This window comes from Canis lupus, chromosome 3, assembly GCF_011100685.1.
Source record: "Canis lupus familiaris isolate Mischka breed German Shepherd chromosome 3, alternate assembly UU_Cfam_GSD_1.0, whole genome shotgun sequence".
Lineage (NCBI taxonomy): Eukaryota > Metazoa > Chordata > Mammalia > Carnivora > Canidae > Canis > Canis lupus.
Genome location: NC_049224.1, coordinates 35,394,774 through 35,406,059, shown reverse-complemented (window position 1 = coordinate 35,406,059; position 11,286 = coordinate 35,394,774).

Sequence of the window (11,286 nt, the reverse complement as noted above, 5' to 3'; positions counted from 1 at the left end):
GATTGACTCATTTCACTCAGCCTAATACCCTCCAGTTCCAACCACATTGAAGCAAATGGTGGGTATTTGTCATTTCTAATGGCTGAGTAATATTCCATTGTATGTATAAACCACATGTTCTTTATCCATTCATCTTTTGATGGACACCGAGGCTCCTTCCACAGTTTGGCTATTGTGGACATTGCTGCTATAAACATCGGGGTGCAGGTGTCCCAGAGTTTCCTTGCATCTGTATCTTTGGGGTAAATCCCCAGCAGTGCAATTGCTGGGTTGTAGGGAAGATCTATTATTAACTCTTTGAGGAACCTGCACACAGTTTTCCAGAGTGGCTGCACCAGTTCACATTCCCACCAACAGTGCAGGAGGGTTCCCTTTTCTCCACATCATCTCCAACATTTGTGGTTTCCTGCTTTGTTAATTTTCCCCATTCTCACTGGTGTGAGGTGGTATCTCATTATGGTTTTGATTTGTATTTCCCTGATAGCAAGTGATGCGGAGCATTTTCTCATGTGCTTGTTGGCCATGTCTATGTCTTCCTCTGTGAGATTTCTGTTCATGTCTTTTGCCCATTTCTCAGCAATCAGACAACAAAAAGACATTAAAGGCATTCGAATTGGCAAAGAAGAAGTCAAACTGTCCCTCTTTGCCGATGACATGATACTCTACATAGAAAACCCAAAAGACTCCACCCCAAGATTGCTAGAACTCATACAGCAATTTGGCAGTGTGGCAGGATACAAAATCAATGCCCAGAAGTCAGTGGCATTTCTATACACTAACAATGAGACTGAAGAAAGAGAAATTAAGGAGTCAATCCCATTTACAATTGCACCCAAAAGCATAAGATACCTAGGAATAAACCTAACCAAAGAGGTAAACCATCTATACCCTAAACACTATAGAACACTTTTTTTTTATAGAACACTTCTGAAAGAAATTGAGGAAGACACAAAATGATGGAAAATTATTCCATGCTCATGGATTGGCAGAATTAATATTGTGAAAATGTCAATGTTACCCAGGGCAATTTACACATTTAATGCAATCCCTGTCAAAATACCATGGACTTTCTTCAGGGAGTTAGAACAAATTATTTTAAGATTTGTGTGGAATCAGAAAAGACCCCGAATAGCCAGAGGAATTTTAAAAAAGAAAACAATAGCTGGAGGCATCACAATGCCAGATTTCAGGTTGTACTACAAGCTGTGGTCATCAAGACAGTGTGGTACTGGCACAAAAACAGACACATAGATCAATGGAACAGAATAGAGAACCCAGAAGTGTACCCTCAAATTTATGGTCAACTAATATTCGATAAAGGAGGAAAAACTATCTACTGGAAGAAAGACAGTCTCTTCAATAAATGATGCTGGGAAAATTGGACATCCACATGCAGAAGAATGAAACTAGACCACTCTCTTCCACCATACACAAAGATAAACTCAAAATGGATGAAAGATCTAAATGTGAGACAAGATTCCATCAAAATCCTAGAGGAGAACACAGGCAACACCCTTTTTGAACTCAGCCACAGTAACTTCTTGCAAGATACATCCAGGAAGGCAAAAGAAACAAAAGCAAAAATGAACTATTGGGACTTCATCAAGATAAGAAGCTTTTGCACAGCAAAGGATACAGTCAACAAAACTAAAAGACAACCTACAGAATGGGAGAAGATATTTGCAAATGACGTATCAGATAAAGGGCTAGTTTCCAAGATCTATAAAGACCTTATTAAACTCAACAGCAAAGAAACAATCAAAGCGAAATTCCAAGACTTCCCATGAAGCAGCCTCCTATTGTGCACCGCACTGTGCACCCCTGTAGCAAAGCCTGAGGGGAGCTTGTAGGTTGCTGATGGGCATGGAAGGTCCAGGAAAGGGTCTCGCTCTTGGTTCTCTTTCTCTCTTGGCTTGTGTCAATTAGGGAAATTTGAGCTCTTTTCTATGTAAGCTGTGAACCCTTCAGAGCAAGAAGTACCCTGTAATCAGAATTCTCAGCATCCCTGCACAAAGGACCCCAATTCCATAGTCTGATATGGGGTTAGTGCATGGCCTCTGGAGACCTGGGGCATCATCTTTGCATTCTTCTAAGAATCCAGTTTACTGTCTGACTGGCCACAAGTATCCTCAAGAAATGTGTGTGGATTGAATGACACATGATTTCTTAAGATAGTGATCTGGGTGACTTGTGGTGTGTTTGTGTAAATGGGGATGTGGGTGAGCTTATGTGGGAGGGTGGTTGTGCATGAGTATAAGATGAGACATGGTTGAGACAGTGGCTGTACCAAAATGTTAGGACTTTTTTTCTTTTTTGAGCTGTCCAGAAAGCCTGAATTCCCTTGCAGTTGGGTACAATTAAATCTTCCACAGACAGCCTGTCACCTTAGAATGTGGCCACAGGGAGATGAAGACAGATCCCAAGGCTAATAACTTTACTTCCAACACATCTTTTGTGGCCTGTGAGCCCCCAGCCTGACATTGGGTATTGTTGGGCCCGCAGGATCAAAGGGGATCAGGAGGCATCAACAAAATGGCGGCAGACCCCCCACCTTGTTGCCCCCACCTCAGAACTTTCCTATCACCAGCAGACCGCCTGCCCGAGGACAAGGCACAGGGGGAGACTGGACCTATGCAGGAAACTTGAACCATACTTTACCTAGACCCCATAGAAGGGCATGGGCAGTTATTGCCCCAGGCCGATTCCACCAGTAATATGCCTAATGCTTATCACCCCACCCACCCCTTTCCCTTCCCCTCTTCAAAAGCCCTCTTGCCCTGCCCTGCGCAACTTCCCTGGCCCAGACTTCCCCGCTCTCTCCCTCCCCTGCAGGCTGCGGAACCTCACCAGAGTGCGTCCCATTAAAAGGCTGTTTCGACCAACTTTTGCCTGGCCTCTCTATTCCATTTCACTACCAATCGGATTAAACCTGACAGGTATGTGCTCCTATGTTTGACTCAGAGCAGCAGTACAGTCTAGGGAGGCTGATGCTTATAGCAAAGTCAGATGGGCTTCATCCCATTTCATAGGCTCAAGGATGAGACACTTGTCACCTGCCTCTTCCCTGTCACTCTCTTCTGTGTTCCAGGGAGCCATTGAATCCAGAAGGTAGGCATGATTGTGGGGTCCTTGTAGTCCTTGTCCTCCTTTCTGAAAGTCTTACTTTTCGTCCTCAAATAATTTGTCCCTCCAGGGGGTTGAGTTGCAGGTTCACAGGGATGCAGGTCCTTATATCAACCCAGGTATAATTCCCAGCAGGATGTGGGAGAACCATTACATTAGATCTGGACACCAAAGGCTTCTCTGTCTACAGGGTTAAATGTGCTGACTCCATGCTCAGCAGTTGGTGCTGCTCTCATATGGCTGGTTGGAGGTGCCATTGTTCTCTTTCCAGCAGTTTCTGAGAAGGCAGATACTTGGCCTTTCAGGGGAGGAGGGGTGTCAGACAGTGTCAGCTCAGTTACACCCTATTATTACCTTTTTAAATTTGTTTTTATTGAAGTATAATTAACATTCAGTGTTATATTAGTTTCAAGTGTACAACATAGTGATTCAACAATTCTATACATTACTCAGTGCTCATCATAATAATACTCTTAATCCCCTTCAGCTATTTCACCATCCCCCTACCCACCTCCCCTCTGGCAACCACCAGCTTCCCAGAAGTCTCTGTCATTACTCTTGTCCCTTCAGAGTCACTGGAAAGAGAGCCAAGGCCCAGCCCTGCCCCATGAGGCACCTCATCCCCTCCTTCCACATCTGAAATCAGACTTGTTGACAGCACAGCACTCTTATCCATCAATATTGCTTTTTTAAACCAACAAACTAACTCAAGCTAACAGCCATTCTTGACCTTTCCTTGCCCTGTCATCTTCATCCATGCCCCTCTAAGAACACCTTCACCTATGCCCCTCTAAGAACACACCAGACTGAAGCAATGCTGGTATAGTCATTTAATGGGTCATCACATCTGGCATCTGGATAATGATTTTTAAAGGTAAGTCATGTCAGCAGTGTATTTAGAAATAGGTATTTAGTAAGTATGATAGTTTACAAATCAACAAAAATGCATCCTATACCAAAAGCAGGGGAAGGACTAAGGGAAAGGCTGGGGCTGCTGGGTACATTCCAGAGCTTGTGACTGTCCCAGATCTTGCCCTGATCATCACCTCAATCCAAGGGCTACCATCCTCCTTATAGGAATGAGGAAGCTGGCTCCATATTACAAGGCTGAAGGTGGAGGAAATGTAACTGTACTACTGTTGTTCCTTGACAATCTGAAATCTACTTGTGGAAACTGGTTTAATGTCATCTCATCACTGCCTATTTCTGGAGAAGCAGCAGGATTATTCTAGACTATAGCTGTGTTTCTTAAACTATATGTGTAAATTCATCACTTTGTTAAAAAGCAGGTGTTGATTCACCAGATCTGGGGACGGCATGGGGGATTCTGCATAGCTGACCAGCTCCCAGTCTGGGCAATGCTACAAGTCCAGAGCCCACTGTGCAGGTTGCTTGTAGTACAGATCTGTGCTTCTCAAAGTGGGTTGCTCCTAGAATCATCTGGAGGTATTTCAAAAACCACAATTCCCAAACTGTAACTGCTCCTTCACTTACATCTGAATTTGGGTTGCCAAGGGTAAGGAGTTTTTTCCCTAAGATTTTACTTATTTATGCACAGGCACATGCAAGAAGGAAAGAGAGAGAGAGAGAGAGAGAGGTAGTACATAAGAGTGCACAAGTGGGGAGAGGGGTAGAGGGAGAAGCAGACTCCCCACTGAGCAGGGAGCCCCATGTGGGGCTTGATCCCATGACCTGGAAAGCAGAGGCTCAATGATTAAGCCACCCTAGCACCTCAGTCAGGAGATTTAAAGTTCCTTAGGTGATTTTCAGTGTTGCAATTCAAGTCATGAGCCAGGACTCTAGAGTTTTAAGGAATTTTGCAAAAAACAACAAGCAAAAACTCTATTTGAAGAACTGTGGAATATCCAGTTTTGAAGATCTACTGATTTCATCCCCAAGTATATGCTTCAGAGCTGATTCTGGCATCAGAGTCTGGGCAAATGGGATCTTATTGTGGTGTTCTACAACTATGGAAAAATGTTTAATTTTTGGTTTTGTGCTTTTTAAACCTGTGATGTTGGTCAAAAAAGAACTTTAAGCCACTCTTGGCTTGAATAATTCCCACATTCTATATTATTGGCAAATCTATACTCTTATATCCTCATCCAGAATTTTCTTGGAGGAATGCATACATCTGAAGTTCTTATTGCACTTGGGGTATACACATTCTAGAAGACCTAATCTTCTAGACCATCTCATCTACCAGTCCCCTTCCCTACCTGCCCCATATAACACTCCAGGCTTGTGTCTAAACCATCACTAGGAAAATGTCATTATATTATTAGCCTCTAATGCCAGATACCTATTGTCTATTTTTGTTTCTAATCTGTCCTTTCAGTGTCCAAACAAGGAAAGCAAACCCCTTAGAATCAGAGATTTCTGAGCTGCAAGGAGGCTGTCAGGTTGAGCTGATTCAAACCTAGATTTTTTAGGTGAGTGTCTCAGAGGTTTTTCAATGACAGAGCCTGGGTAGGTTTGGGCTCTGGGTTTTCCACCACAACCGTGTCTAGCACATTAGGCTGCCTCTGCACCCCCAGCCAAGTAGAGCCCGAGAGCCACCACCAGCCACACCACTTCAGAGATGTATCTTAGGAATGTAGTGAGTGTCCAGTCATGCAGATATATGAAGAACATCTGGACTCTGGACTTAGAAGAGTACCAAGGGTGTCATAGAGGGTGAGAAGGAATCCATTAAAGAAAATTCAGCTGTTTCCATCCTGCCACACTACAAGCTTGGTCAGTCCTTGGCAGCTGGGCTTGCTGAACAGAGGAATCTGGGGTCACAGCACAGGGAATTCTGTGGGAAATTAATCAACGGTGGTATTCCCACATATTTAACTATGGATGATGTGCCAGCTGGCATAAATCTGACCCTGAGCAGGGGAAGGCACTGTCACTGTTCTAAGAGCTTCAGAGGCATGGTCCTCTTGATGATGCTTGCAGATTAGCTATTTTTTCTTCCAGTCACTTTGAAATATAATTGACATACAGCACTACAAGTTTAAGATCGACAGCCTAATGACATGACTTACATAGATTGTGAAGCCAGTGCTATTTCTAAGCCCCATTTTATAGATGAGGAATTTGAGGCTCAGAGGAGTTCACTAACTGGTCCAGGGTTGCAGGGCTGGGAATGACCCTGGACAGACCAACAGCCAAGGCCCCTGCCTCATGTCTACATTCAGTAAAGATGAATTATAGAGCTGCTTTTCTCAGAGTTTGGCACCATTGGGATAAGACTGGACACTAGAAAACATTATCTGAATTCTAAGTAAAGTAGCCTCCTATAAGCACCTCCTATAAGCATTCAATATTCCTTGAATGGAATATTGTCCTCTATCAGAGGTGTCCAAGACAGCACTGGGAGCTGGTAACTCAGTAGAGCAGCCCCTGAGAAAATACAAAAGAGATCGTTCACCTAAAATCAAGGGCATTTCCTGGTCTTCTTCTGGCAATTAGGGATTGTAGAGAAGCTTACTGCCCAAGACACATATTCTCATTTCCATGAGCCTCAAGAGTTGGGAAGGCCCTCCTTTGGCTTGATGTTCTTCTCAAGCATATACAAATGGTGTGCATGCCAGATCTTTTGGATGCAGTCAGGTGTTTGAATAATGAACATTTTGTCAACTATGGAGAACCAGAAATGTACCTCTGCAAGAAAGTGAAACCATTTAGAGGTATAGCTTTCCAGTGATACATTAAATAAGCCACAAGGATAAAAAGTACAGTATAGGGAATATAGTCTATTGTATTGTAATAGCACTGTATAATAATAGCTACACTTGTAAGTGTAGCATAAATTGTAGAATCATTATGTTGTGTACCTGAAACTAATGTAACATTGTGTCATATGTATTTCAATTATAAAAAAGAGAGAGAAATTATTGCTAGGGAATTTCAGTAAGGGGAAACCCTCCATTGTGGAGGAATCAGAAATTTCTCACTGTGGCCACAATCTGTTAAGTATTAAAGGCCAAACAAACTTCCTCTTAAAGTGAACAAGCATGGAAGTAGATGATTTGTCTTGGTCTTGAGGAGCTGACTCTCTTTACTTTTGCTGAAGTAGAGTGAGAAAGACTGCTGCATCCATCTGAGGGAAACTTCTCTCAATGCCAAGTCTACTCTTTCACGATATATTTTGCTAAGTCAGGAAAATTATTCAACAGCTCGTCACTATGTATTCCAATACTATGTGTTGGTGGGTCCTTCACCCATTCTTGACTTTTGGCTTTATTTTTCCTTGCTATGTACACTCTAATACCATGAAAAGTATTCAATAAATAATATCATCTGCTTATTAACTCCTTCACTCAACAAAAGCCAGGTGCATAGTGAGTAGCAAATGTGTCCCAGTCTTGAAAATCTTTCCATCGTTTGAACTTAGGAAGCAGTTAAATTATGCTAGACTGTTCAAATGAGTGACAGGTTACATGATTGAGACAATAAAACTACAGGAATTTAATTTTTATAGTTTTTTTCAATGGAAAAAATTTAAGAATGAATTTGGACTTGTAAAGTAGAGATGAAGTGAAAAAACATGAAGGACAGGGAATAGCCTCAGCAAAGTCCTATTGGGGGGACGAGTGGGGTCCATTTCAGGGGGAGGGAGAAGTGAAGACCAAGAGCTAAGGTGTCAAGTTAGGATTCAATAAATATCTGTATTAAAACTCTGCATCCTAAAAGGCAGCTGCTCAGAGTATAATGTAAGAGATGGACTATTCCTTAACTGTGCATATCCCATCTGTGATGATTGTGTCAACTTAGCTGGGCCACAGTGCCCAGATATTTGGTCAAATGTCAGTTTTGATGTTTCTGGGAAGGATTTTGTTTGTTTTTAATGAGATCAGCATTTAGATCAGTAGATTTTGAATAATGCAGATTACCATTCTCTGGGTGTTTAGGTTTTATCACATCAGTTGAACACCATAAGAGAAAAAGATTGAACTCCCTAAGAAAGGGGATTCTCCCTCCAGACTGCCTTTGGACTTGAGAAGCAATGTCAACTCTTCCCTGAGCCTCCAGTCTGCTAGCCAATCTTGCAGATTTTGGACTTGCCAGCCTCCGCAATCATGTGAGCCAGTTCCTCAAAATAAGTCCCTCCATCCCTCCTTTCTACTCTCTCTCCTCTCTTCCTCTTGCTCTTCCTCTATCCCATTGATTCCATTTCTCTGAAAAACTCTGTTTCTCTAGAAAAGCAGTCCTAGGTACAAATGTCAGCATCATCATGGTTCTAAATGTGTTCAGCTGGAAGAGTATGTGGATTCTGTCCTAACATCATGAAGTATTTTTATATTTCTATAAAGTAATAAAACATAGGGGCACCTGGGTGGCTCAGTCAGTTAAACATCTGCTTTTGGCTCAGATCATGATCCCTGAGATTCTGGGACAATCCCCACATCTGGCTCCCTGCTCAGGGAGGAGTCTGCTTCTCCTTTTCCCTTTGCCCCTCTCCCCCACCACTTGTGCATGATCTCTCTCACTTTCTCTCTCTTTCAAATAAATAAATAAAATATTTTTAAAAAATAATAAAATGGGGGCTAAATTAGACACAATGTCTGGCTATATTTTAATTCAAAGAGGTGGTATTTGACCCCATAATTTCAAGAAAATGTATGGGAGAAATTTTAAACTTGAGAAAATTCTATCCACTAACATTAGTTTTTTTCTGCTTAATTTGAAAAAAATAAATTATATGACCCCATTTTCCTGGCAGACATTTCAATCTCATTCACAGAAATCAGGGTCTGTTGAGAGCAAAGACTAGGGAGTACTGAATTAGGACAGGGATTCTCAAACTCTTAGGATTCCACCCCACTTGTGGTCCACAAGGCACCTGGGCAGGCAGGTGTTTTTATGCTCCTAGGTGACTGTGATGAGCAATCGGGATTGAGAATCCCTAGTTTCCAGAGCAGCATCTGGTGTTACCTGATGTGGAAGCCTTTTACATGAAGCACTACCCAGGGCTCTGGAATCCTACAAGACAGATCAGCAGCTAGGACAGGGCAAAAACTGGGCTATGGCAAGAACTACTTTCTACAGGATAAATGAGAGAGTAATAGCTATCTCTATAAGAGTAGCACACAGCCCTGCCAGGGCCAGGCATGGGCAAAAGAGCAGCTCACACTACACACCAGAGTGGCAGGTGTGTACAGGAAAAGAACAAGGACAGCAGGGTGTTAGGGCTTCCGGGTCCCCACAGCAATGTCCCGGTTGGCATGGATTGCGACTGTTGATTAACAACCTTTGTCCCTAAATAAATGCTTTCTCTTTGAGGATTTTTGTTTAGAATATATTCTGAAAGTATTAAAGAAGAATTATATCTAGGGATTTTTTAAGAGCCTGTGAATTTAAAAATATTTAAAGAAATGTTAATATGGCTTCATTTCAACTGGTTCTGAGGAATTCAATCATCACTCTAGCCTATACACCTATGCTTCCTAGTCCTGCCACAGCCCAGAGTGAACTCTTCAACCATAGTCAACAACAGTTCTATTTTGCCCTAGGGGCACCTGGAGGAAGCACAATAAACTTGATTTGTGGGCAAGCAGAAACCCTGAAAGTGGTGCTTCATCAATACAACAAATCCCCCAGAGCACCTAAACATGTTCAAGTTCTGATAAAGATGAGGGCAGTTTTTTCCTTGATATTTGCAAAACAGTTTATTAATCATATTGTTTCCACTTTTAGTAATTCTTCTGACTACGGGTGGCAGGTTTATGCCATTAGACAACTGATGTGTCACACCAGAGTCTGGAGTCTTATGTCTGCTTGATGGGGGATAGAGTACAGTGAATGGGTGAGTAGACAGATGGAGGGAATGGTCGATGGATGGATGGATGGATAGATGGGTAGATGGATGGATACACACATATATAAGAGGAAAGATAGATAGATTGTTAGCCAGGTACATAGATAGATAGCACAGAGCACTTCATTACCATATGATTTCATTTAATTCTTACAATAATCCCCTTGACCAGGTATAATTGCAATCATTCCTTTTGTAGATTTGTAGATAAGAATAATGACATCTGTGTTAAGTAATTTGTACAAAACCACACCTCTTGCAAGAAGCAAAGGACTTGTTCTTTCTGTATTGCTCTCTGGAAAGGCAGTCTGTCCTAAAACATATTGCTCTATCTCTTCCCAGGTGATGTTGTCTACCAATGAACTACACAGCCCACCATCAGAAGTGAGGATTTCAATGAAATGTGACTGTGAGATATCACATGTCTGCTAATACAACAAAGGATCCATGACTCAAGTGAAGGTGTTTCCTATGGATGGTTGGCAAAGGGAGGATGAGAGAGGACAGAGCCCCAGACTTCCAAAGATACCTGTGTAAGAGAAAGAGGAGGATCTTCAGGACCAGAGGGGAGAATAGGCTCAACCAACAAAAAACCAGAACTGGCAGTAGTGGCCTATTCTTGATTCACATGTTCATCTGCACCAGGCCAAGTAGAAATACAGAGGAAGTGTTTATCCATCCCTGCTTTTTTGTTACCATCCTAATGCAAATCCTAGAGAAAGCAGAGGTGGAAACAGGATCAAAGTTCTATGATTAAATGGGGAATTCAAGTTCAGGGAAGGAAGGATGAGGAAAATGGATGGTAAGGCAAGAGAAGAAGCGATATAACGTCCATGCGTTGCCAAGGAGACAGTACTTCACAGCAGCCTCCTTTGTTTGGCCTGTGGCCCTTCTCCCAAAGGATTGTGAGATGAGCCCACACTGTAGAGCAGGCTTTTGGAGAACTGTACTGAATTACATCACTCTCAAGTTCCCATTGGTCAAGTCTCACCACACAGGGACCTAACTTCTCATCTTTGGCATGTCTATCACCCAGTCCTCCAAGTCTTCATGGGCAGACTTGAAGTCCAGGGCTGGGTGGTCCTGAGCAAGAGAGAGAAGGAGAAGGTGATGAGAATCTCTGAGTCAGCATCCAAGAGTGGGTCTCAACCTACTGCTGTTTAGGTTTTATTCCTGTGAAATTTTCTGTGTGCTTCCCACACTAGAAAAAAAAAAAAGTATATGGATTTCACTGTCTCCAATTTCCATTACCTTTAATAGGGATTTACTTGTTTAACACTTTGATTTACCAAATGTGAGTGCTTAGGAGAAGTTGTGACCATCATCTACAGCAGAAAATTGATGTCAAATGGATT